This window comes from Hylobates moloch, unplaced genomic scaffold (assembly GCF_009828535.3).
Source record: "Hylobates moloch isolate HMO894 unplaced genomic scaffold, HMol_V3 SCAFFOLD_1, whole genome shotgun sequence".
Lineage (NCBI taxonomy): Eukaryota > Metazoa > Chordata > Mammalia > Primates > Hylobatidae > Hylobates > Hylobates moloch.
Window position 1 is genome coordinate 213,510,784 of NW_026652276.1, and position 24,580 is coordinate 213,535,363.

The 24,580-nt window shown below is 48.3% G+C and overlaps 1 protein-coding gene across 4 annotated transcripts in view; it reads right to left on the reverse strand.

Moving 5' to 3' along the window:
• The window catches only part of PLXNA4 (plexin A4), a 527,428-nt gene that overhangs the window by 443,495 nt on the left and 59,353 nt on the right, over positions 1–24,580 (reverse strand). For 3 of the 4 annotated variants that reach the window (XM_058426822.1, XM_032761769.2, XM_032761771.2), the window contains exon 1: positions 12,007–12,880. The exons of the other annotated variant lie outside the window; for it this stretch is intronic. The gene's annotated coding sequence lies outside the window, so the exon portion shown is untranslated. Of the gene's footprint in view, positions 1–12,006; positions 12,881–24,580 lie in introns of those variants that run through there. 4 annotated transcript variants of the gene reach the window in all.

The window sequence follows — 24,580 nt, forward strand, 5'->3', positions numbered from 1 at the left end:
CCTTCTCCTCCTCCTCCCCCTCCTTCTCTTCCTCCTCCTCCTCCTTCTCCAGGAGTCCTTCTTCATGTCCTGTTTTTCATAACTGCATGGGTGCCCCTCTTCCTATTCCCAGAGCACCCTCTTCATGCCCCAATCTCACTTCCTGCCACATTGCATGTAAATTCTCTATTCCCATGTATGTTGTGGCTACACTAAGCCGTGAACTCTCTACTGGCAGAAGTAGGTCTTTCATCTCTGCACAAATTCTCACATAGTGCCTAGCGCATAGTAGGCACTCAATAAATATTGCTTGAATTGACTGATTGCTTGGTCAATTAATTGATTAAATATTTCATAACAGCATATCAACCTCTCTTACTAAAATATGCAAATATATGTGCATGGAGCTTGGTGAAATGTAGGCATCGAGGGATCTTACGAACCTTTTCTTTTTCTGCAGTCCCCAGCTGAACCTACTACTGCCAGGGTGGAGATCCCCCCGGGGACCCAGGCCTCTGGACTCCTGCACTGACCATCCCCTGCTACTGTCTCCTGCCATCCCTACTGTATTCTCCTTTCTGACCCTCTGCATGTGGTTTTTATCACTTACACCTCCTCACCAGATCAGCAAACACACGGGAGCTGGCAAAGGTGTGATGAGAGGCCTAAGCTCAGTTTTCATTCTCTTTGTCTTGATTTTCTTTGACCTTGTGTGTAAATAGACTCTTTCTTCTGATGCTCACCCAACCCTTTAATATGCAAGGCCACATTCATCCTCACCTCCTGGGCTGCAGGTGGGAAACAGCAAGGGCTTATTCCTGGCTTTAAAGAGGAGAAACTGAGGCCTAGCCCAGAGAGGGGACTTGCTGAAAGACATTCAGCAGACCTAGGATTAGAAGCTCGGTCTCCATATTCCCTGGCCAGTACGTAATACTTCTTCAATTGCTCTGAAAATGAAAACCTCAGGATTATTTTGCAGGAGGAAACAAAAATAGGCCTGGAAAAACCATAGCCACATTTCTGACAAGCTCCATTCAGAGGGCACCATAACTTACATAAATGATTTCCTATTACACCACAATTGTCACTGCAATACGACAGTCTTGCAGCTTCCTTGAAGTGTTCTCTTTGTTGTTTTTTGTACAGATCCTCCAGAAAGAAGAATCAAATATGGTCCAAGCAGGGAAACAAACCACATGACACTCACAGACCCAGATTCCTCTTCCACATGATTCTTTCTGGGGACCAAAGAGAATGCCATGAATAGTCCCCCATGGGCCTGAGCCCTCTCCCACCTGTCTTCCTCCCAAAGCTCTGCTGTATCCCTGCAAATAGGATTCCTTTTTTGAAAAAAAAAAAAAAAGAAAGCCAACAGTTTATGAAGAAGAAATGAAGTGACAATTTCCCAGCATGGCTGGGAATCAATACAAGCTGTTGTCAGGGTTTTCCTTTCAAAGGGTGGCTGCCACACTTCTCCAAAGTCAAGAGCAACAGAGCTCCAGTGCTTGACTTACAACTGCTTCATCATAGCAAGATATTTTTAATTTAAAACTCACTGCAGTTGGGTTCGAACTCAGCTGGGACTTGATTTACTGCTAATTTATTTCTCCGATTCCTATAATTCTAAGCTCAGTCACCAAACAATTTAATGCTGATAGAATCACCAGTGCAATGCTTTATGAATGGGCGTCAGGGGAATTTTGTTAGTGTGTGTTAGCAACTGTTATTCACTCTGGAAAGGAGCACTGTGCCTGCACCAAGCATGGGGGGTGGGGGCTCTATAATTGGGCATGTGAATTACCAGACAGTGTCCCCAAGTGATTCAAACACAAATACCACTGAGAGGATACCCCCTTTTACCCCAACCCACATACACACTCCCACACACTCTCTCTCTCTCTCTCTCACACACACACACACACACACACACACACACATACAATCATTACCTATGTGAGAAGAATGCCGGGCAGTGAAAACGCTTTCCATGGGAAATGCCTAACTTCACTCTCCAGGTCACTACCCAGTGGTGGAAACCATGGATTTACAGTCTAATTAGAAATCCTCAGCCTTTTCTTGGATGGCAAAGTTTTCTCTTCCCAAGAGAAAATTTGTTTCAGCCATCCAAAGCTTAGGGAGATGTGCCTTAATAACTCAAGCTTCCTTTGTTAATTTGATAAGGAACATCTATCTTTGTCAGTTATATTGAAGCCTCTTATTCAAGAAGTATAGTTGGAGAAAAAAAATTGAGGTGAATGTCATTACTCACATATTTTGAAAACATCCATCTTGATCCGTTATGTGCAACCAAAAAGTGCCACTTGTGGGAAACATGTCCACAAACCTGTCAGAGTGGCATTCACACTTTTCGAAATTGTTTCTTTATGAAATATACACCCGAAGGCAGATCGCAAGGCCACGGTCGCTAAAGTTTTGTGAGAATTCGCAGTCATTTCTGGGAGTCTCAAAAGTAAATGACAAGGACAAGAGGCAGGCGGTGCCTCTGAAAGTTGGGGTCACAAGTCCCTACAAGTCCCTATTTTGTCAGTACAGTGAATTCATTCTTCTGGTTTCTTCACCTCTGAAGTAAACCAAAACTTGAAAGCTTCCAGTTGAAGGTCACCATCTCCCAAAATGCCTTTCTATGGAACCCTCTTTCCAGGAGACATCAATAGGCTTAAATATACCCACACAAAGGGATCCCCATGACCCAATAATCTGAAAAGCAGTGGGCGAAGAATAAATAGGTTTCCAAATAACAGGTCTTCTTCACCTTTAATTCGCCCTTGTGCATCTCCTGAAGAGGACAAAAGAGAGGATGCTTGCAAAACTTACTTGGTCACAGAACGCTCTTTCCATGGAGGATTTTATAGACTAGTCTCTGGAATGTTCTGCTAAATTCAGCTTGGTCTTCCCCCCTAATCTATCAGCGCCTAAACCCATAGTGAGTTTTACACAGAGAGAAATAATTTAATTCCATGTGCATCCATGTGCAAGACCACTGCACCTACCTGTCCCCAACCACTATGACCCAGGATGCTGGAGGGTAACTGAGGGACTCAGCCTGTACCCATCTGGATTCATCTGAATCCTCTGGAATAGCCAGTCAGTCTGACTTGATGTGATCCCTACTCTGTCCCTGCTGCAGAGCAAGAACCCACCATATTAGTCTGGTTCACACTTCCCTAGTCTTGATATTTTTAAAGTCATTCTTCTCCACCTTATCCTGCTCCATTTATTCCTTCTATTTTTACAGCAAATGTTTATCAATTGCTTCCAGTAAGATAGGCTCTGGGTTGGGCACTGAGTATACAAGAAGTAAGAAATGATCCCTCTCAACCTAAAACATAAGGAAATACATGATTCCCGTTGTTTTCATTGCCACTGCCAGTAGCAGCCTCTTCACCATTATTAAAAAGCATGAATTGAGTTACTGATGAAACAAAAAACTGCTTGAAGCAGGGGCTGACCCTACCTTCTGGGAGCTGCAACTCTCAGGCAGACACCCTAATGCAGGCCCATGTCTCTAGGTCAGTGATTTGCTCACATCAATCAGTGGTTAGGGGCAAGTGCATTTAGGGAGGAAGATAGGGTCAGTATCTAATGGACAAGAGAGCAGGGAAAGAGGTCACAAGCACAGCATGACCATCAGTCCTCTCCCCAGCCTGACCCTAAAGGGCCTTCAAAGCACAAGAGTAGTAAAAAAAACATTGATGAGGGGCAGGACTAGCTACAAGCAATGACTTACAGGAAATATTTTATGCAGAAATGTCCCCTGTTGCATTATATTTCAATGCTTTCATTACTTCTTAAAACTAGGAGGGTGGCAGAGGTCATTACGACCTCTCCCTGCTTCCCAGCAGCCGTGCCGCACCTGAGAGTCACACACCACTATGCGGAAGGCTGGCTGTTGTTTAGTAAGCCCCAAAACATTAGAAAAGTCTCCAGAAATCGGATTGGCGCCCATTCTTAATGTGGTTTCTATTTGGGGTTTCAATGGGATAATAGTGTAGTCGACTAGTGTTGACATAGACACGTGAATTCTGGGGCTCCTAATTGGAGTACCCTGCCCTGTCTTGCCATCTGACTCTGTTCTGAAGAACTTTATGTTCTTTGCATGGAAACCATTATCCCAGACTTCCAATTTATATATCTGCCCAAATCTGCTGAGTCCCACCTGACATCATGCCACCCCACCCCAATTCTGAACTGCAGCCATTTTCCTGTTGAACCCTTGTTATCATTGCCACTGCCAGGAGCAGCTTCTTCACCATTATTAAAAAGCATGAATTGAGCTCTTGATTAAACAAGACACTGCTTGAAGCAGAGGCTGACCCTACCCTCTAGGAGCCGCAACTCTCAGGCAGATGCCCTAATGCAGACCCACGTCTCTAAGTCAGTGAGTTGGTCACATCGATCAGTGGTTAGGGGCAAGCATATGTATTTAGGGAGGAAGACAGAGTCAGTATCTAATGGACAAAAGGCCTCAGTGATGCTTTCTGCCGCTCCTCTGGTCCTAAAGTTCTTGCTGGCTTTTCTTCCTTCAGAGGCAAAGGCTGGGCTCCTGTAGGGGTAACCCTGACACACCTTCTGCAGGGAGAGCCAAGGAAGCCCCAGCCCCAGGGCCTGACCCACAGAGGCTCTAGCTTGACCTGGTATTCCCAACCCCAAAGTGAGGGGAGTTGACTCATGTCTCGTGGGGTGACTTGTGACCAGTGAGCTCCAGCAGACCAGAAGGACCTGTGGATTAACTGCTGGCTGTGCCTCACCACCACAGACTATTCTGAGACATAGTGTTCACACCAGGCTTCCCTGGATACCTCCTGAGTGACTGAGCCACCAGCTGCTTTTCACTGGCAAGGCAGGGCCAGCTTGGTAACACACTATTTGTTCTCCTTCCTTCCCTACCTCTCCTCCTTTGCTTCACTTTTGCTTCCCTGGGACCCCACCCCTCAATAAAGTGGTAACACATAGCTTCTGCCTTGAGCTCTACTTTCTAGGGAACCCAGGCTGTGACTGGGGTGAAGGACAGACAGGCAGAGGGGGCAAGGCCCAGGCTCTCCATAGCTTTGACAAGAATAGTCCTGCTTGCATCTGTTCTGTGCATTGGAATTCCGTATAAAATTTCATTGGAGCAAAGACTTTCACTGTATACATATTAAACTATGTTTAATCACCGATCTAGACTAACCTCCTCATTTTATAAACAATAAACTGAAACATAAAATGATTTTTCCCAAGATGCTTTAGTTAGAGTTATCTACATCTATTTGTATCCAAAGCCTAGCTTTTTCCACAACAGTGGTTTTTAAGCAACGGGACATATTGGAATCATCTAGGAACCTAAGAAAATGGACATGTGCCTAAGTAGCTGTCTCTTTCCTTGGAAAGACAAGGGGCAGGATTGGCTCTGAAGAAGGCTGAGCAAATGCTGAGGCCAGAAGTGGACTCTCTACCTATCTGGCACAATTCTGCTTGAGAATCTATTGCTCACACCATCAGCAGAATCCAGTGCTTGGTTTACATAATGCAAAGGTTCAGTGGAAATTTTCACTGGAGAAGCCACCCCTTTATTCACATTTGAGAGTAGTCATAGGAAAGTGCTTGTCTTAATCCAGTGTTTCTCAGTGGATTCCAGGTTCACTACACAGTTAATCTACTTTAGTGATTTCACAATCCATGTGAGTGTATTAAAGGCTCTGAGAAGTCCTGCAGCAAGGAGTATCTTTAGCTTTGCTTTACACCCAGGGTCTTGCAAACTTATTTCACTGCGGAAACTTTTTTGTATGTAATGCCTATTCACTCCCCTGCAGAATATACTTTGGGAAACTCTGGTCTATTTTAAGTATTACTTTCAGGAAAGCAGGTCTGAGATGGAGAGGAAGAAAATGAACTCCAACTGACTCTAGCAACATTAGCTGACATTCCAGGCAGGCTGCTTCAGTTGCACATCCTGACGTCTGCTACTGTCTCCTCTCACTCTCTAACCCCACCATGAGAACGGAAGCAATCCACCAGCTATGCCTTGCTTACTTCTTTCCTCTTGGCCTCTGGGTCAAAGCCAAGGAATGATTGGTTCACCTTCTAGGTTGAGCCTCCACACTACCAAAAGGGAAATCCAGCTGTGCTCATTCAAGAAGAGTTCAGTGAGTATGTCAGATAAGGAACTGATCTCGAGCGAAGACCAGGAAAGCCTTTCAACTGCCATGGTTTTCCTTTCCTAAATTTCCAATGACCTCTTCCTCCACTGCTTCTGTCCTACTTCATAATGAAAATACTCTACCCTGTAAGACCTTGGGAATTGATTCAGTGAGGCTGTGTTCAGCACATTGACTGCGGAGACTATCCTCTTAGCTAGTGATCTGTTTTGTGTCGGAGTGACAAAACATCCCAAAATCCAATTTGCTGTTGCGAATCCTGGTTCATGGAGGAAACACCATAGAGGGGGAGGGGAAGATCCAAGCTTAGAAGGAAAAGAGAGGATGCCTGAGATCTCGCCAACACCTGTTGGTTTCAGTTTGCACAGGACTTTACCTCCCAATGTTTTATCCACTCATTCCTACTGCTGCCTCAGAGGGGGAGGTGATGAAATTCCAAGTGCACCCCTTCTAGCCACCTCAAGTTGGACAGAACTTTCACTCACTTTACAGTGTAGAGAAGTCAAAGAAATAATGCATGGAATAAAAGTTTGTCTTTTGGAGAAAAAGAAAAAAAAAAAGGCAAGTAACCAAAGTGCCTCACTTGTTGCTTTTTCCTAAAATGTTCAGACCAGAGGGACTGAGTTTAGCCCTGGCTTTGGAGTGGGACAGAACCCAACCGGGCCCATGGGCTCCTTCAGGGATTTACACCCACACCTTTTTGCATCAGGATGTAATTCCTAATGCCTTGCCTTAGCCTGCACCATCTCAGGTCTGAATTATTTTCTTCGTGCAAATGGGGACCTATCAAAATTCCTCCAAGTGCTACAGGATGGCTATCCCCTGACATGGTCCATTGGCACCAACACGCGATGAGTCTCTGCTGCAACCACCATAGGATCCAGGCACCCAGCATGGCATGATGTCCCCAGGCACAGATTTCTTCCCTGCTTCTGGATCCTGAAGTCAGAAACTCTAGGAGTAATAAATGAATGAATGAACAAGTGTCAAGTATCTACCGTGAGTGGTGTAATGGTAAGAATCTTTGCCCAAGAGTGAAAAAATCATCCATCCCTTAGCAACCTGGGGCCTTGAACATCTCACCTAAACTCTCTTCTCAGCCTTAGTTTCTATGCTATCAAAATGGGAATAAACAATATCTACCTTGCACAGCTATTTTAAAGATGAAATGAGGAAGTGTTGTTTCTACAATACTAGCAATTTGAAGCAGTCACCAGGGAGAATTAGACTCCTATCACAATTGGAGCCTCATAGAGTCTAAAGTAAAGATGGGGACTTCACTCATTCATTCATTCACTCATTTTTTCCTGGGAGAAAATGGGAATTGCCAAATGAGGTGACAGTCACCCTCAGGACCTGAGCACTCTGCTAGAATGATCCATGCAATTTTATAACCTACCAACAGCCAAGGAGAAGACTCATCTCCCTTGAAGAATGGGGAAATCGAGGCTCAGTGAATAAATCCATTTGCCTGGCATCACAGAGGTAGTGCAAGAGACTAGGGACCAGATATTCTAAACTTCCTCCCAAGCACTCACCCATAAACCTCCCAAGGGGGCAGCAGAACAGTGAGCACATATATTCTAAGGAGGAAACCAGCACAGTGATGAGGAGAAAGGTCAGATTGCTCACAAGTGAGACTTGGCTCCATCACTAAGTGGCTGTGTGATCTGGGACAAAGTCTTTAACCTCCTGCATCTCAGTTTCCTCCTGGAGGAAATAGGGACCATAATAGCCTATCTAGGTTGTTATGAGGCAAACTACTTAAATGGTGCCTAAACCAAATGAGTGCTCAATAAATATTGGCCACCATCATCATTAATTATCATCTTCCATTCCATTGTTTTTACAAGAACTGAAACCAATACTAATATCCTCACAGCCTCTTCCCTTGGGAGGCTGATGCCACAGGACCAGACAAGGGTGTGGGGGCATACACAGACTCACACAGGGACTCAGGAAGCTCTTCTTCCAGGCTGCCCCACACCATGCAGGGAAGCAGCCTCCTCCTTCAGGAACAAGGCCTGGGCTCTTGTTCCAGGGGAATCAGGACCCCTGCCTGCCTTTCGTTTTAAGATCCATCTCTCACCACTTAGCAGCAGAGCCCCCTTCAGTCTCCCTGCGGGCTCCACCTTCCTACCGCAACTTGAATGGTACAGCCTGGGCAGTGAGGGCAACATGAAAGAAGAAAGAAAAAGTCTGGGCAGCTAGAGGGGATCGGGTGGGAGTCTGGGGAGGGAGCAGTGGAGCTTGCAGCTTTTAAAGAGACAGTGTCCTGTCCACAGGGCCCTGTGTGGACCAAGCATAGCTCGATAGAGCCTATAGGCCAATTACCCTAATCATGTGCATCTCCCAAACAGCCGTTTGATTTATTAGTGAGACGTCTTTTTAAAATGCCGCTCTTAAATATAAATAACACTTAATCATCCAGCTGTCGTTAAATTCATGTTATATTGATTTCTTGGAGTGCCGCAAATTTGAGGGCGAATGGGCTGGCGGATGTGCGCACAAAGCCAAGAGGTAGATTAGCAAGTGGTGGGGGCGGAGAAGTGGGGGTTGGAGGAAGAGGAAGGGAGGTGTCAAGGGAGGGAAATGAACCTACTCAATAGCCCAGGGTCTGAGCCAGTTTCACATTGGGTAGCGCTGGACACAAATAAGAAGAGAGGAGATGCTGGCACATCGGTTGCATAGTCTAATGACAGCCAAGACCATGGTCGTGTTTTCTGTATTGCTGCCGCCCCCTTGTAACCCACCACAGAGCTGCTCCAACAGGTCTCTGATGTGCATTGTCTGCGTATGCCTTCTCTAGGTGAGGATGGGGAGAAGCAGCTAAGAAATGCCCCCTAGCTGACTAGGAGGAGAGAGATCCACTGCGATTTCTTTGCATCAAAGCCTGATAACTATGAATCAAGAGTGGTTAATGACCCAGCCCCTTTAGCTCTCTCCCACTTCAGGACTGCTGCCATCCTAGAAAGCCCCCACTTCATTCCCAGCAGCCCTCATTGTGATGAAAAGGATCCCGAGGCCAAGTGTGTGTAGGCAGACTATGCCGTGCAGATTTCCCTGTCTGCAGGGAGTAGCAGCAGCAGGCGACAGAAAGGCACAGAGAAGGAGAAAGGAAACAAGTTGACTGCCTTGGAGTCCTCCAGAAATGTCTGCAGTGTCCCAGTGGGCATCCAGGAGGAAGTCCTGGGAGGACAGACGAGAGCCCCGGGAGGTGTGATTGTGTAAGAAGCTTGTAGGTGACCCATGCCTAGTGCTCACAGGAGAGCTGCCTTAAGCACCATCTACCAGGCAGTGAGGGTCTGCTGAAAAGAAGCATTCATGGCTGGGGTATTTCTAGTGTGACTCTCTTCCCAGTGAGAAAGACCTCAGAGAACTTAAAAGGAAGGGCACAGAAGAGTGGCAGAGAGGGTGAATGACAGCGTGGCATGCTCCAGGGCTGGGCAAGAGAGCCAGGAAAACGTGATGTATACTCCGCTTTACAGAGATGTTAATTAATGCCTGCCTTGTCCTAGAAACCAAATTAGTACCTAATGCTAAGTGCAGAAAGTGCAGAGATTTTTTGAACCCAGATGTTTAGCTTATAACCAGCATAATGATACTAGCTTTGCATTAAAATGATGGATCCTGAGGCTGCAAATACATGAGAAAGGAAAGACGGTAGGGAGGAAAGCAGAGAAAGGAGTGGAGGTCTACAGGGAAGACACAGACATTTCAGGAAGACCCTGTACCCTATCCCTTTGCCTCTTCCAGGTCCCATGAGGGGCTGTTTACCTGGGAAGCACCCGCTGTTGCTGGAGCTCATAATTTCTTTTGCAAACCATGTGCTGCTGTACGCGTAGGTGGGATCTGCCTGTCCACGCCCTCAAGGGGCATGTGGGGAGAAATGTTCCATTTCTTCCACAGCCCAGAAGACAGAGGTGGACCCCATTGTCACACATGGTGGGGGGGGGGGGGAGCTGACCACATTTAGCCAGACTCTGAGAACGCATGTGTGTATATATCTTGGGTGTGTGTGTGCACACGCCCACCATTCCTAAAAAGCAAATAAGGTTTCTTCCCCCTACTGGGGTCTCTCCATTGTGAGAGATTTGCTTTATTCCGTCTATGCTTTTCAATCAATCAAAGGGCAGCTCACACAGCACACAGCAGGAATACAATCTCCCTCCCGGGGCGTCTGCGCTTCTCCCCAGCCTATCCAGAGACCTTTGCAGGAGCTGAAAAAAGTTTGGAAATAGCGGAGTCAGGGTGCTGAAAAAGCCCTTTCATTCAGCCCCTATCTTCAGGATTTACAAAAACAACCCAAATTCTGAGCCTAGCACTGGGGCCTCCTTGTTCAAAAGAATGTTTGCTCCTCTTCCATCACGTTCTGGAAGGCTCCTAACATATTTTTTCCACTGGTGGGTCTGTGGGATACTCTGAACACATGATCTTGGACAGAGGGTACAAGCTTATTCAGTTTTGTGGGAGAATGATATGATCAGGTTGCCTAGAAAGCTACCTCAAAGTGACAGCACCAGAAACACAGGAGCTTGTACATGTATATTCAATTCTGAATTTGACTTGGATCTCATGTTCTTCTCCCTATGAAAACTGAGACCCTAAATTAGTTGCTCTTAGACCCCAAGAAGGGAACTATGGAAAAGCCTCTTAGAACCCCAGCCACTTCCTACCTCCTCCAGAAAAAGTTAAAATGAGCAGCCTGTGAAATTCCAGCCAGAGAGAACAAGAATGAAAATGCTTGCGGGAAATAGGACCTTAAAGCACGGGCTTCTGGGGAGTGATTCTACAATAGGAGCAGCCCTGGGCTCTGGGGAACGCTGGCAGACCCACGATTGCCTTGCCTCCTCCGGTGGGCACTGCCGCCGCCATCGCGAGGGAGGGGAGCCTCCTCTTTTGGAGGACTACACCCCTCGTGCTTCCCACTTCTAGTTCTCTTTCTCAGACACACACCACGAAAGGCATGTGACAGGTGTTCGCCAGCCAGAGGCACCGGGGAAGGCAGCCCCATGTGCCCAGGAAGGGTAGGGAGGTGAGAGGGGACCCAAGTCCTGTGTCTCCAAGTCCTGTCTGCTTGCTGCTAAGCAGGGACTGAGGCTGTGAATAAGGTCATACCTTTTAAGGAGGATCGGACCCCCGTACCTTCCCTAGACAAGCAACATACGCGGCGATGCTTTAAGCCGCTTTCTGCCTGAAATCTCGGCGCATTCCGGGGAAGCAGTGCCACGCTTCAGAAAGGCGTTTGTGCTGCCTCTTACTGGGGAAACGCAGTGTCTGTTTCATATGCGCCGCCCTACAGAACTGCAGCCCCAACCGCCTATGTGGCCTCCTCCCCGGGCGCTGGGCCACCACTCTCCAAATATGCGTCCGAATATCTGTGGGTCTGTCTCCCGTTGAAATCCCAGGGTGTCCAAAGGCCACGGGACCCCGATGACACTGGGTGGGTCTCTGGAGACCTCTCAGGACTTCTCCCGTTTTAAAGCCCAGCTCGGGACGAAAGGGGCTGGGAGCTGAAAAATTGCTCCCTCAACCTCCCCGGTTGGGAGGCAGAGCCGGGAATACACAGAATCCCACCCCGAAAGTCCCGGGAAAGAGAAGTCTGAGTCCGGGAGCGTGAGAGGAGAACACACCCGGGAAATCCCTGCTCCGGCCGCTGCACCTCCGCGGGCGTCCAGGTGGGACGTGGGCAGGTGCGCGAGCGCCGTGTGTGCCGGTGTGGATCTGTGTGTGTGCCTGCGTGTGTGCGTGTGCGTGTGCCGCGGGCTGGTTCCGGGACACCGAGGACTCCCGGGCCGGCCCAGGTCTCTCCGACCGCGCTGCCCTCGCCGCCCGCCCGGCCCCACTCCCCGGCCGGCCGGCTCCTTACCTGGACGCGCCGCGTTTCCCTCCTTCAGCGGGAGCGCCGCATTGACACTGCAGATGGAGCTTATGCCGCTGCCTCTCGCCCTCCTCTGAACGTGTGCGTGTGCGCGCGTGTGGCTGCCTCCTCCAGCCCCAGCCCCGAACGCAAATACTCCACCGAGGCACAGGGAAGCCGGGAGCAGCCGAGGAACGCGGAGGGCGCCGAATCAGAGCCTGCGGGGCTTGACAGCTCCTCTTGCGGCGTCCAAGGTGGGCGTAATGTCCAACAAAAAGGTCGGAAAATGGGGATCGATTCCGAACACCCCTTTCCTCCACCCAGCCCCGGAGCCCGAGCAGCGGCGGCGGCTCTCGGGGGCTGCGGTAGCGACGCGGGGCTGCCCCCCTTCGTCCCCACCCCCGCGGGCTGAATGTCCTTGATGCCAAGCGGGCACAGCGGCGTCACTCCGCGCCGCCCATGCTCTCCCGGTCGGGCCGCTGCCCGGGCGCGGCGAGTGCGCGGGGGACCCGCCGGGGAGCGCTCTCGGAGCCTCCGCGCGCCTCTCTGGGTAGCGGCGGACGCCCCCGGGCAGCCCGCGGCCGGCCGCGCCGCGGCAGCCCGCACCCTTGCCGAGGGACTCGCCGGGCAGTGCCCTGGGGCCGGGGCTGGGGGGCCGCGGGAGCCGCCGGCTGTTCCCCTGGGAGGCGCGGGGCTGCGGCGGTGGTGGCGGCGGCGGCTGGCGCTGCGGCGGCGGAGAGCTCGGCCGCGGGCCGAGCCGGGCCTCCCGGGCGCGCCCCCGGCCCCCCGGGCGAGCTGCTCGCAAAGTTTGCAGGGGGCAGGGAGCGGGGCCGCCGCTGGCTCGGCCGCCGCCGGAGCTCCCGGGCTGCCTGCTGCCGCCGCGGCTCGCTGCTGCTGTGCATTGAAGCCCGGCCAAGCGCTGCAAAAACTCCAGCTGCCTGGCGCTCTCTGGGTCCTCCTCTCCTCCCTCCCGCCCTCCCTGCTTCCCTTCCTCCCTCCCTCGCCTCGCCTCCTCTCCTCCCTGCCGCCCGCCGCCCGCCGCCGCTCCCTCTCTGGCTCGCTCTCGCTGGCTCGGAGCTCGAGGCTGACATCTAGACCGAGGGAGAGCGGCCGGCAGAGGGGGCAGGGGGCGCCTCCCTAGACGCTCCCACCCGCCGCCGCCTGGCTTGCCGGCTCTCCTCCGCACCAGCGTTTGCCGACACCCCCTCTGGGTTCCCTCGGCCCGCACGGAGCTACCCTGGCGGTGGCGATGTGGGGCGGAGAGGGGGGCATACATGGGTGACTGGGGCGCAAGGCACGCGCTCAGAGGGAGGCACTCAGCCGCCTCGGAAGGTGCGGCTCTGGGCACTGGCCGTCGGAGGGACCTCAGGTGCTCAGAGCTGACACAAGCGCACACTGACGCTGAGGCATACACCCATTCCTAGTGAGAACCCCTCCCAACACCCCGCCAAGTCACCCCCACATGGCACCCAAGGAGGCCGAGGACACTGAGGGCACAAGGCCTGCACGAGAGAACATGAGTGGCCAGTGCCCCAGAGCTGGTTTGGTAACCTGACTTTTCCAGTCATGTTTATACTGAGCGGCTCTCCTGGCTCCTCTCTTCTCTGAAACCCTAGATCCTAGACTACAACCAGAACAGACCATGCCAACATCAGGGTGGTTTCTGAAGCCCAAAGAAAGAAATCACCATGTGGCTCTGGTTTAGGCAGTGAAGATGGCGAGTGGGTGGCACTACCTCCCAAACCTCTGCCTAGATCCCCCTAGGAATGGGCCCACCCACCAAGACAAACCGAAGGGATTCCCACACCTGTTAACTCAACTCTGTGCGTACCTCCCTCATCCTCATCCCTGCTCCCACCATAGTCTCAGGGAAGCGGCACCTTCAGCAGTGTCCAGTAAGCGTTCCCTGGGATAGGCAACCATCAAGGACGACCCTCTAAAGGAGCCCATGGCTCTTGGCCTCTTCTCTCCTGTCCCTTCTTAATTTTCCCTGTCCTCACACCCAGCAACTCCCTGCCCATTACTGTCCCTCCCATCGAAACATCTCAGAGCCTCCTTATTAGATGGACATGATTGATAATGGCTTAAATTCCTATACCTCCCTATAGGGGTTATATTCTCACAGAAATCAAAGTTGTGTGAATTGGGGAGCCTATGAAAGGAGCTGTGAGATGACAGCTTAAACAAGCCCCAAGGTGAGCAGCACATGTAGGTCAGGCTTGGCCCAGTGAGGACCCTGCTGAAACTTTGCTCTCACCAATGAGAAGATGAACCAAGCCAGAATGAGGAGGAAACCAGATGTTTGATTCTTTGATTAAAGGATATTCCAGGAGACAGCGTGGAGCCCTTTTAGTCTCTGGTTCTCTGCTGAGTATTGCATGGTCGAGAAAGCAGCAAGGAGTTATCTTATTAAGCTTACGTGAATACATTGATCTGACTCCACTCTTCCCAGAAACCCTGAATCCCAGACTCCAGATAAAGCACACAATATCAGGTTAGTTTCAGAAGTCCAGAGACACACATAACAAAATCACTCAATGCTACTGCCTCTTGGACATCCTTCCAGGGTGGAGGAAGCCCAGGGCCAAATGCCTCTCTATGCAAGACTGGGATTAGCATGAGGCCAGCTGGGCACTGAGGATACAAAATCGAAGGAGGCCCCCTCACCCCAAGGTCCATGTAAGGTTTGCATCACCTGATCCTGGCACTGCTTCTAAGTGTCCCTTTTAAAATTGCTGCATGGGTCCATCACGGCCCATTTCCGGAAGTGACAGCCCGGATAGCCCCACGGAAGTCCCTAATGGGTTACTTAAGGAATATCGTTCAATAAAAGCAGGGGTGGGGGGGGACTCCTTTCGAACGTCTGTTGACCACTCAGCTTTCAGGGTATGCCATAAAATGCTGAAAGGAAGGGGGGAAGGTGAGAAAACAGCTCTGTCTCCATTCTCAGTCATTCTAGCATGTATTTTTAATACAATCTGATTGTCTTTTTCCTCCTCGTATCGGGTGTGTGTGTGTGTGTGTGTGAATATGGCTTGAGTTCCAGGCCCATTTCCTGATGGATGGACGGGAAGTCAAAGACCTTTTTTTTTTTTTCCAGAGGTGGCAAATAAAATGTGTTTATTATTCTTTATCTCCTGCCTAGTGTGTGGTGTCATTTATTTTCATTCAGAGAAATGAATGCCATGTGGCGCCTGAAGAGTAATAACAGAGCCAAATGACAGGGAAGACATACAGGAAAAAGCTGGACCAGCCATGGGCAGGTGAGGGGCCCAGCCAGCTCTCTCGTTGTTAATGGGGCCATATCTCAAATTGCCTTTTCCCTGCTTGCCTTCCACTGAATAACACGGTAAAAGGCATACGGAAGGGGGCAGTTATCATATTATTGGGAGGAGGCGCAGAAAGGGTCAAATTAGCCGCAGTAGAGGATGTTTTTTTTCAGTGATGTCCCATTGGATTGACTCCCTTAAGTTAGGAGAATGGAATGGGGTGGGATGAGTAGGGCCTCTACATTGGAAGTTAGAAAACACGTGTCCTACTCCTGGCTCTGTCATCGGCCAGCTTTAAAATTTGGAGTGGGTCACATCCTCTCAATGATACCTCATCTCTCACCTGACACATTCGCCCCTTAGAGTTGCAATGACATTCAAAGGACATACCATTTTATTAATGTGCTTTGAAACTCTAAGGTAGGTACAAAACACATGTAGGGAATTAGAGTCACTTTCCAGACGAATGTATTTTTTTTTTTTTTCAGATAGAACGATACAATGAGGGTAGGCCTTCTGCTATCTTGTCCCCACCCTATGAATAAATACACAGGCAAAAGCAGCATCTTCCCACAGTTCAAAATGTGTTTCTGCATTAGGTAAAAGCTCTTCTGGCTCTCACACCTCCTCTACCCCCTGTCCCTTGGTGAGGGCTAAGGGAGACACAAGTAGGACCATCTAGGTGTCCCCTACTGACAATGGCTCTGTGAGTCACTCCCTCTACCCCTCGCCTGGTCACGAAGCTGGTTATGTCATTGTCTGGACCCACGGCCACAAGAGGGAGAGGCTAAATGGCACATTGCTTCAGAGAGTCCTGTTTTCTAAAGAAGCTATGTTTGTGGGACTTGGGTTGGGGTTTATTGCTGGGTTTAGACAGAAAAAGTGTTGGTTCATCTCCCACGGCTGAATAAAAGGACCAGTTTAATAGGAAAGAGCAGAAGAAACCCTTAGGTTTCCCTTCACTCAGCTACCACCATTTTATTAGCCTAGGAACAGTGCTGCTATTTAAGTTGATAAAAGCCAGATTTGCTCGTTAAATAAATCACCAGAGCCTAGTGGTGCTAAAGAGACATTTTCTTTCCCCGAAGAGCTGCCCCCATGGCTGGGTCTTGTACCTTGCACTGGATAGAAAAACCACAGGCAGGCAGTCAGCAGCTTAAAAACCTAAATTGTGGCGCCACCTGCAGGACAGCAGGAATATCATCAGTATCCCACAGCTCAGCAGAGGAGGCAAGAGGAGCCTTCCGCGGTGACACAGGTGAGGCCAGGGTCCCCTCTGGCCCCTGCTTTCTGCATGTGTCACCACATGTCCACAGCACACTCCAGCAGCCTTTAATCTGCATTCTCCTTGAATGCTGCCATTTCGAGGGATGGGCAGCAGCTCTCAAGATTCTCAGTCCATTCAAACTAACTTATTCTTCCATCTGTCTCCTAAGGGACTAAGTGGACCTCTAAGCCAAGGGTTCTGTCTTCAAGACTGGACCATGGAACAGTAAAGCAGAAAGGAGAAGCGACTGCCTTTCGAGGAAGATGAGGGGAGTAACATCCTTGTGTCACCACAGGGCCTACTAGTAGGTTGAACTTGGTGGCTGGGTATTCTTAGTAGACCCAACTGTTCCAGGCTTCCCTAGCATGTGGGTGCAAATGAGCACAGAGATATTAACATCTGAATCTCAACTCCCAGCCTTTTCTGCTCAGATAAGACTTTGGCCACCACTGAAAAACCCCTCCCCGTCTCCTCCCATTATGTCAGAGACCGCCACTGGTGGGTGTGCTTAGGAACAAGTCTGACCACTTCATTCACCACAAGTACTCTCTTGGAAATCCACTGCCCATGAGCCATTTGATGGAAGGACATCTCTGCATTACCAGCTCTGTGGTTGCCCTCTGCAAGGGCACCTCCACCCGGCTGCACTGCTGGACATGGCAAGCTCTGCTACCGTGCCGTGGCTTTCCAAGCCACAATGGGGGGTTGGTGTTTAGGTGGGGAGGACACCCCTCTCCTCCTACACACACACACACTGTGGATCTTGATCCTCTGGGCACCAAAACAACTCCCATGCCTCCCATGGTCCAAGTCTTACTCCCCTTCTTCCCCAGACCCTTTCATCCACTGCCCCCTCTCCAGAATGCTTCCTTCTCTTTCAACTAACAACAACAAAAAAAACTTGTCTTTTTAACTACAGAAACCAGAAGTTAGAGGATATTGTGAGGTGAGGGGAGATGGAGGGAGGGAGGGAGGGGGTGTGACTTAACTCCATTGGCCAGAAACAAGAGAGTCCCAGATCTGGCCAGAGCCATGTCTTACTACAACAAGAAAGAAGAAATGCCTCAGTGTAACCCTTCTTGGGGTTAATTCCTGGGAGGCACAAGGTCCCGTAGTATGCCTGCATTACAAGGACTGGATACAGTTCATGTCTCCCACATGGTGCCTCTCTCTTGGCACTGCCTAGTACACTGGCTAAGTAGTTTAAATGAGTCACTTGGCCCCTCTGGCTGGGGTGCACATAACAGAAAGGCCTCAAGTTGTTTTCCCTGTGATGAAGATGGATTCGTGCTGATGGGTTGAATGCTCTTGCCTGGTAATACATTTACAAGATGGTGGCCAGGTGGTCTGAGTGTAAGCTGTTCTAAGTGACCGTGGTTGCCAGCCTCCAAAATGGCCCCAGTGACTCTCAACCAGAGGTATTCATGCCCTCATACAGTCTGCTCCCACAATGAATCAGAGCTGACTTAAGTGACCAAGAAGTGACGGTGTCCAAGGCTAGGTCAAAAAAAGACACTTTAGCTCCCAGCTTGCTCTCTTGAGTCCCTTGGACCTGCTATGTGGTGGGAAACTGAGCCTACTCATGAACAACCAGTGCCAGCTTGCCAGCTCCATGAGCGAGCCACCCTAGGAGCCCATCCTCCAGCCCCAGTTAAGCCTTCAGATGATTTCAGCCTTCAGAAGCTTCCAACTGAGATCCCAGACATCATGGAGCAGAGATAAGATATGGTTTTATGCCAGAGATTCATTATGCAGTAACAGATAACAAATACAGTGATTTGCAGGGAAGATATCATTCCTCTGACCTTGACCTCATTAACCTCTTAAGCTTATGATTTGAGCCCACTTGGCTTTAGAATAAGAAGGACAAAGTGGGGCATGCTTGATGCATGATAGTCTCATACTGGGCAGGACTGAGCACCAATAGATGTCCTGCCAGTCACTCCCTTCAGAGCTCCGGGGTTAAGCCTCTTAGTTCATCTCAGTGTGTTACATGGAAATGAGAAAACCCAATGAAGAGGCTTGAAAGCATCCACGTACAGAATACTGAAATCCAGCACTCACTTGAGATGGGCCATCATCAGTTCAGTTCCAGAGTATTGGCCATCAGAGACATTCAAGAGACAGGCAGAAAGTTGTGCCGAGTCCTGTTCACTTTCACAAGCTGTCTGGCACCTGCCTCTGCCAGAGAGCCTTTTGGAGGTGAGGTTGAATGGGGCTCCAGGGTGAGGCCTTGCACCTGCTAAGCACCAGGCCCAGTGGTGCTGAAAGTGTTCCCTACATCTGATCCTGACCCATGCTGCACCACGGGGCAGGAGGGAGGCCCAACGATGCTTCCCATAGATGGCAAGTAGAGTAAAAAGAGACTAGAAGCGAGACGTGATTGAAAGCTGATCATCCACTTTCCCTCCACACCATTCTCCTTGAGGACTTCTCGCATCATCTTCTCTCTTGTGCCCTCAGCAGCTTCCAGAGAGCTCAGTGGAGCCTGCAGGCTATCAGCAGAGCCAAGGCATATACAAGGATTAGGACGAGAGAAGAAGGGAAGAAAGAGGCAAAGAAGAATGAAGGGACAGGAGTGCCTATGCAAAGCGGAGAAAGAGAGCTGCAGACAGTTGCCTTAGGGATTCTGAGGACAGTGCTTAGGCCCAAGGTGACCTCTCCCCACTTTAGTGTCCATCTCCAGGGCTCTGTGGCCTGGCTCCATTCTCCTTCTGGCCCTATTTTCCTGGCCAGGCCCTATATTCTTCCTCTGTTTTTAAAGAGCTTTCTCTTAACGCAGCCCTGCTGACTGTAACCTTCACAAATGTGAGGTGTCCCTTGTGGAGTCCAGAGACAGCAGGGGCCGTCGAAGCCTGAAGTCCACAGAGGTGTGTGGTAGCACATGAGGGTGGGGGAGGGCCAATTGTGCCATATCTCCCCAACTCTGCAACAAGCGATGCCAGGTCAGTCGCTGGAAATCAGCCACTGTGGATGTATTGCACTATGGGAATTGGCACATGCTACAAATCGGGACTTTTGTTTTTGTGGAGAGCTGGTTGTTAAACACCTGCCAGTACACTTCTGGCAGGGCCAATGATGGGCCTGGATAAGACAGGTCAGCCCAGGCCTGCCCAGTTCTCAAATGATTGTTCGTGGGAACCCATCAGATACATGAACTGCATCAGCCCAGTTCAGGGTCAAAGTAAGAGTTTCTTTCTGTCCATACCCCACCTTTTGATTATAAGAAAATATTAATATGGACTCTTTCTATTAGCTGTTCTTTCCAAGTCCTGTAGGTAAGGAGCCTTTATTCATGGTTTTTGACACTAAAATCAAATTGTTATTCTTTCCTGCTAGGTAAACTGAGGCAAGAGATGTTGACGTGACCCATGGGTGTGTAGGAAGCTTGAAATGTACATCTGGTAACACCTGTCATTTACTCCCTCCACCTCAAGATTAATGCACTGGGTTTGGCGGAAATTCTATTTTCATTTCCTCAAAGTACTGCATTAAAATTACCGTACATCCATACAACAGAACATGGTGCAGATGTAAAACAAAATGGAAACAAAATAAAGTAAATCTATGTATGCTGCTCTGAAAAACAACGGCAAAATGCAGAACGGTGTATTCATGTATATCTTTGCATATTTTGAATATACAAAATAGGCTTGTACATACATAGGACATTTTGGAAGGATACACAAAAAAACTTAACAGCAGAAACCTCAGAATGAGAAACAGAGCAATATGTATTTTCTTAATTTATTGTATATTCTTTATTCTTTTTGATGTTTTACCACGTGCAAGTACTACATTCTCTATTTTTCAAAAAGCTAGTTGAAAATGAACAAAAAAATACTGCTGCTAAAAACATCTTTCTCACACCGCCAGTCCTCTGCTCACTCTCTCTTCTCAAATCCAGCCAACCACTCCTCCACCCCATCTGTATCATATTTGAGCTTGCCTTTGTTCTAGTTTCCTACTAGATGCACCCTGTTGCTCCTCTTTTGTGGGCTGCCATGAAGGTCACACAGCAGCCTATCTGCCTAGGCAGACAGCTCAGTGGATCTGGTAAACGTCCCAGAGAATGAGACTTCATCTCTCATTTCCTAAAGACCAGCCAGTATCCTACTTGGCCAGAGAACTTCTGTTTGGCACTAGATTGATTTTAGGGGGATTCCAGGGATGCTCCAGCACCTCCTTTCTATGCTAAAGCAAGCAGCTTTAGATCAAGTCAAAGGAAATATCCTTCTACATTGGAGTCAGTAAACTCATGGAAACTAACACTCAGACATGGTACAGGCCAAAAATAGGATGACTTCAGGAGACATTTAGATAGCAGCGGGTGAAAGCTCCATATTGTTATTAATGTTATCAGGAACTGTGTAGGGAGAGACAAAGAAAAACCAGAGACAGGCAAATGGCATTCCAGTTTTGCAAAAGGGGAAAATAATGTAAGTTCTGAAAAACACAAACAAATGAGTGTGGCCCCCCAAAGTGACCACTGGATCACTAAAAGATAGATGTGTAATTATTTAGAAAAGGATGTGATTGATCACTAGGAGTAAGTCTGGAATCACTGTCTTAATCATTTGGGGCTGCTGTTATGAAATGCCACTCTCTGGGTGGCTTTAACAACAAACATCTATTTCTTATGGTTCTGGAGGTTGGAAGTCTGAGATGAGGGTGCCAGCATGGTCAGGTACTTGGTGATGGCTCCTTTCCTGTTTATGTCCTCACGTGGCTCTTCCTTGGTTCATTCAAGCAGACAGAGATCTCAAGTGACTCTTCCTCTTTTTATAAGGACTCTATCCATCATGTGTGGGGGCTCTACCCTCATGACCTCATCTAAACCTAATTACCTCCCAAAGGCCCCAACTTGGGGGGTTAGCGCTTCAACATACGAATTGGGAGTGGGATGACACATTTAGTCCATAGCAATCATGAAGAACAAACTTGGTTAGGCTGGTCTTGCTCTCTAACTCAACAAGGCTGTGAGGCTTTTATATCAAGGAAACGTAAGAGAGAATATCTGAACTGCATCAAGGCATTTAATAGGCTCTTTAATAAAATCCTTGTAGAACACCAGGCAATGTAGGCTGGTGAATTAATTGACTCAATGGTTAAACCCCAAAGATGTTCATTAACGCATCAAAGACAACATGAAGGAAGGTTTTCTTAGGGTATATGTCAGAGCTCTGTTCTCAGACTAATCCTATTCAACGCATTTACTAATGACTTGGGTAAAGATAGAGGAGACATGGTCATCAGATTTGTCTATGATTGCAATAAAAGAAACATATTAAATATAAGTATTTACAATCCTGCTCCATCCTAAAGAAAAAGAAACTTTTGCTGAATGTTGGGCATTTTGGGTGTTGACAGGGCATTTTGGTGTTGCCTTGAGGTACCATTCTAAGGAATAAAAAAGGTGAGCGAGCTTAACAGATCTTCATTTGAAAATATATGGCACTCAGGCCAGGCATGGTGGCTCATGCCTATGATCCCAGAACTGTGGGAGGCCGAGGCAGGCAGATTTCTTGAGCTCAGGAGTTCAAGACCAGCCTGGGCAACATGATGAAGCCCCTTATGTACTAAAAATACAAAAAAATTAGCCGGGCATGGTGGTGGGCACCTGTAGTCCCAGCTACTCAGGAGGCTGAGGCAGGAGAATCACTTGAACCTGGGAGGCGGAGGTTGCAGTGAGCCGAGATGGTGCCACTGCACTCCAACCTGGGTGACAGAGTGAGACTCCATCTCTAACAAACAACTAAAAAAAAATTAATTAGCTGGGTGTGGTGGCATGTGCCTGTAGTCCTAGCTGCTCAGGAGGCTGAGGTGGGAGGATCGTTTGAGCCCAAGCAGGAGGTCAAGACTGCAGTGAGCCATGATTGCACCACAGCACTCCATCCTGGGTGACAGAGTGAGACCTTGTCTCAAACCAAAAACAAAGTATGAGCTGAAGTGGACAATAAGCTCAATATGAATCAATAGTGAAACACTGCCAAAGTCAATGGGATCGTAAGCTGTATTAAAAGAGAATGGAGTCCCAAAGGAAGCAGTCCCACTCAACTTTGAGATAGGCAGACTATACCTGCATTATTTTATAGAGCTCAAGGCCCCACACTTTAAGCACTTTATAATAAGTTTGAGCACATTCAGGAGAGAGTGGCCGAGCCCAGAAGGGAATTAATTTGAAACAATCAAAGTAACTGGTGATGTTCAGCTTTGAGAAGTAAGGCTCAAGGGAACATAACAGCTTCAAATATTTGAAGGGCTGTCAAAGAGAAGAGCTGCTGCATTCCTTCTGTGTAACTTCAAGATGCGAAAGTAGGATCAGAGAATGGAACTTATCTTATTTAGACATATTTTGGCTTGATGTGAGGAATGTCTTTCTAATAGAGTTCTCTAAAGATAAAATACATTTTCTTGAGTGGTAGTGAGTTCTCCATCACTTCGTGTGGTCAGGAAGAAACCAGGGGATGCTCAAGTGAAGACTAGAGTTTGGATTGAATGACCTCTGATGTCTCTAGAGGTTTGAGATGTTTGTTGTTCTGTATTTATCATTGTATGCCGTATGGTGCTATAGGCTTTGCATTGACTTAGTAGATATTTATTAGGTGGAACTGGAATGCTTTTGGGGTAATTCCTAGGGAAGAGAACCAATATCCCACCCAAGACCATTACTAAGGAGAGAAGTCAAGGATGAAGCCAGAAACATAAGGCCAAGGGTGGGACAAAGGGAAGAGGCAGGCACAGAACTCAATTAAACCCTGCCTCTCCCCACTCTGCACTGTACACCTCATTCATCAGAATGCACCATCTTCCGCTTGTTGCTGGTCCATATGAATTCATCTTCCATGTTCCATTTGCCTACTGGATATTCATATAATCCAGGGCTCTGAATTTTTATTTATTTTTCTCTTTGGTTTTCAAATCTTCTTCCCATTCCACACTCCCCAGAGTTCCTGGTCTTTCTTCATTCTATGTCCAGAATCCTTTTGTCTCCCTTTTCTCTAGGTGGTCTCTCCCTTTCCTTGGGGGACCCTTTCCATTTCTCCCTTCCTACCCCCATAACCCTCTGAAGGCTTCAACAGTTAATAAGGTCCTGAAAACTAGAACAGGGATCTTAATGTCTCACAGAGGCCTCAGGTGATGAACTCAGTGTCAGGTAGCGTCATCTCATCCTATGGACTGTGAACCTGGAGGCTGGACAGGTTTTTGTCCTATGCCTAACTACACTGTGGACATTCTCCAAACTAAAAATAATTACTGCTTTTTCCTCCTCTAGTTTGTCTTAAATGACCTGAACAATGGTATTCTTATCTCTCCCTTGGAAGAAATTATTCTGTCATCAATGCACCTGTCTGTGAAATAATGTGTGCTTACTTCTTCTGCAGGAGTTCCAAATTTTGTCTAAATATCTCTTTGCCATTCCCAATTATGCTTCCTCCTGTACAGCAATCAGTATTATCAACACTGGCATCATTTTCTTCTCCTGAAAATAAAACTAAAGCACCCATATTTTCCTCCCTGGTGGCTTTATCAATATCTTTCAGGCATGATCATAATTTCCCTCCCTAATTCTTCATGCGTATTCAGACATAAAAACTACAGGAAGACAGAGAACACCTTGAGGAAGGAAGGAAGGAAGGAAGGAAGGAAGGAAGGAAGGAAGGAAGGAAGGAAGGAGGGAAGGAAATGGAAGGGAAGGGAAGGGAAGGGAGGAGGGAGGGAGGGAGGGGAGAGGAAGGAAAAAGGAAAAGAAAGAAAGAGAGAGAGAAAGAAAAAGAAAGAAAGAGAAAGAGAAAAAGAAAGAAGAGAGACAGAAAGAAGAAAGAAAGAAGAAGGATGGAATGAAGGAAGGAAGGGACAGAGGGAGGGAGGAAGGAAGGAAAGAAGAAAGGAGGGAGAGAGGGAAGAAAAGGGGGAAAGAGCTGGGGAAGGGAGAGAGAAAGAAATAGAGAGAGGAAGGAAGGAGTGATGATGACAATAATAAAGGTATCTTCAAAAAACCAAAAGAGATAGTACAGATTTTCATGGGACTATAAAGATTTTTTGT